Here is a 3,122-nt window from a genome sequence, read left to right as displayed (position 1 = left end):
CTAGTGGCTTATGACTCTCCTGCTCCCAGTACCTTCCAACTCCTCACTAGGAAGCCCCTGGAGTTGGATGTCCAGTGTTAGGCAGCACTATAGCCTGAGAAGCTGACTAGGATTCATGTGGAAGAGAAAGGTGGTCAGGCGGCTGGAGACAAGGTGAGTCAGAGCATGAACAGACCTTCAGCTAGAGGTGCAGTCATAGAGGGAGTTGAGGGGCACAGGTTCTTGCAGAAATTGAGTCAAAGTCTTGTGTGTATGTGTGTGTATATACACACACATACAGGCTTCTCTGTCCATGGAATTCCCCAGGGAGGTAAAGTTGACAATACATAAATACATAGAGATGATTTAGATATGAATATATATATATATATATATATACACACACACACACACACATCCATATACATATAAAATCATGAATGGAAAGGTTGAAAGAGAGGTCATTCTAAAAGAAAAGCTATTATAAAGGAGGAACACCTGGATACAGCTCCTTATCTTATCTCTGTAATAGATTGTTGTTTGGTCTAACTCTGGTTTTAGCCTCCTTCGAGCTAAGGAAAACTCATCTTTAAACTCATCTGAATCTTTAATCTGTGTTTTATGTCAAGAGCTATTTTCAGGCCATAATCACAGCTCTGGAGCTTTAAACTATCATAGCATTTTGATATCAAAAGGATTTGACTTTGTTCTTTCTAGGGAGACAGACAAAAACGCCTGCTCGAAATAATCAAATGGCTGTGTAGTTGGATCTTTCTAATCCCTGCTTTCTCCCTGGATTAGGGAAGATGAAGAAGAAATTGTTCAAGGAGAAGAAAAGTATAGCATCTCTCTGAAGCCTTCTGTCCATAGCCATTTCTCTGCCCTTGACCTGTTCTGGAGTCCCAGCACCAATGCTGTTCCCTCGGCAGGGAAGATGGAGAAGTTATGAGCCAGACGTTTGACTATAAATTAGCTTTTTTGTTGATGCTGATCTGATGGCTGAATTCTAATAATTGGCTTCTTGCCTCATTCCTTATGATTAAGGCGCCATGTGGGGACATTTTTGTGAGCAAAAAGGGATGCTATTAATAACTAATCTGGGAAAGCAGGTATAAACCTGGGCTGCCCTGTGCAAACTGGACATTTGATCTCTCTATTTATGATCAAGTAGTACATGGTCCTAACGAATGATACTAATAACCTTTCTACACTTTGATGGAGACTAAGCACTTTACTTACAGTGTGTCATTTAATCCTCAGAGCTGCCTCCCCTACCATATCAGTGCTGTTAGCCTCCAGATTTTACAGATTAGGAATTGGAGGCACAAAAAAGGGAAGTCACCCAAGTTCCCATGGCTAAGTTCCCATTGGCAGAAACAAATTGCAGGGGCTTGGAAAAGGTGAACGGAAGTACCAGTTAGGTTGAAAATAAGGAGCAGTGGGCTGGAATGAGGGCATAAGGACAGACACATTCCGCAGGTGGTGTGGCAGTGTTAGCTGGGGATGTCTAGGGGGTGGAAAGGATTCTTAAGAATGCCAAGAAAGCATAGGCTAACAGACTATTTTTGTCATGGTGTATGGCAGCACATCAGTGGGGAGGGCAGCACATCAGTGGGGAGGTGAGAGTCACCCATCACCCCCTGCTCCCTTGAGATGCCCAGGGATCTCAGCTGTAACACAACAGGCCTGAAGCACACAGTACAATGACAGATAACCCAGCTGTGTCAGCAGTTCTCCAACACCATCTTCCTGCACCTACAGAACTCTCTGTTATGAGCAAGCTAGGTCCTGTGATTTCTGTCTGTTTATGTGGTCAGAATTCCAGGAGTATTTATCCTCTTCATCCTTCATTTTATCTCTAAACACTCTGTCATCTTTTATTACCCCCTAGGCATTCCTTGTGTAAGCCTTGAGCTGATGGAAAGCAACTTAAAAGCACGGACCAAATCATTTTGGCATCTAAGTGAGCATCACAGTGCTAAGCACAGAGAGATATTCAACAACAACAAAAATATTTTCATAGATCAGTTTTTTCATGCGGCTATAATATATAATGAAAATGGAGTCACTTCAAACAATACAAATGTATTATCTTACAGAAAGTCTGAAATGAGGCTCACTGGGCTAAAATCAAGATGTCAGTAGGTCCATGTTCCTTCTGATGGGTCTAAGGGAGAATCCACTGCCTTCTCTCTCCCAGCCTTTAGAGGCCATCTGCATTCCTTGGCTTGTCACCCCATCTTCCATCTTCAAAACCAGCAGCAGAGCATCTTCAAACTTAGCTGATTCTGCCCTCTCTCTGCCACTCTCTTTCACTTTTAAGGACCCTTATGATGACAGTGGGCCCATCCAGATAATCTAGGGTAGTCTCCCCTTTGCAAGGTCAGTTGATGAAACAACTGTAAGTCCCCTTTGCTGTGTAACATTAACGTAGTCACAGTTTCTGAGGATTAGAATATGTACATCTTTGGAGGGGCCTACTGCACTTCTGTCCAAATGGGAAGGAAAAGGACACATGTTTCTCCCTGTGTTAGTTTCCCATTGTTTTTTTTTTTGTTTGTTTCCTTTTTTGGCCACACCATGAAATATGTAAGCTTTTAGTTTCCCAACCTGGGATCGAACCTGCATCCCCTGCATTGGAAGTGCATAGTCTTAACCACTGGACTGCCAGGAAAGTTCCAGTTTCCCATTGTTGATATAACACATTGACAACAAACTTTGTGGCTTAAACAGCACAAATTTATCATCTTACAGTTCTGTAGGCCAAAAGTCTGAAATGGCTAAAACCAAGATGTCAGGAAGGCTACATTCCTTTGGAGGTGCCAGCACAAAATCCATTTCTTTGCCTCTTCTAGAGGCCACCTGCATTCCTTGGCTCATGGTTCCTTCCTACATTTTCAAAGCCAGAAATGTGTGATCGAATTGTTCTCACACTGAATCATTATAACCCTCCTTCCAGCTTCACATATCCTTCCCTGACTTTCACTCTTTGGCTTCCCTGTTGTGCTTAAGGACCTTTGCGATGACATTACACTTAGCCAGATAATCCAGGATAATCTACCATCTCAAGATCAGGTGGTCAGCAATGTTCATTCTTTTATGCCATGTAATCTGACATATTCATAGGTTCTTACAGTAGAATG

This window comes from Bubalus kerabau, chromosome X (genome assembly GCF_029407905.1).
Source record: "Bubalus kerabau isolate K-KA32 ecotype Philippines breed swamp buffalo chromosome X, PCC_UOA_SB_1v2, whole genome shotgun sequence".
Lineage (NCBI taxonomy): Eukaryota > Metazoa > Chordata > Mammalia > Artiodactyla > Bovidae > Bubalus > Bubalus kerabau.
This window is presented reverse-complemented; position numbering follows the sequence as displayed.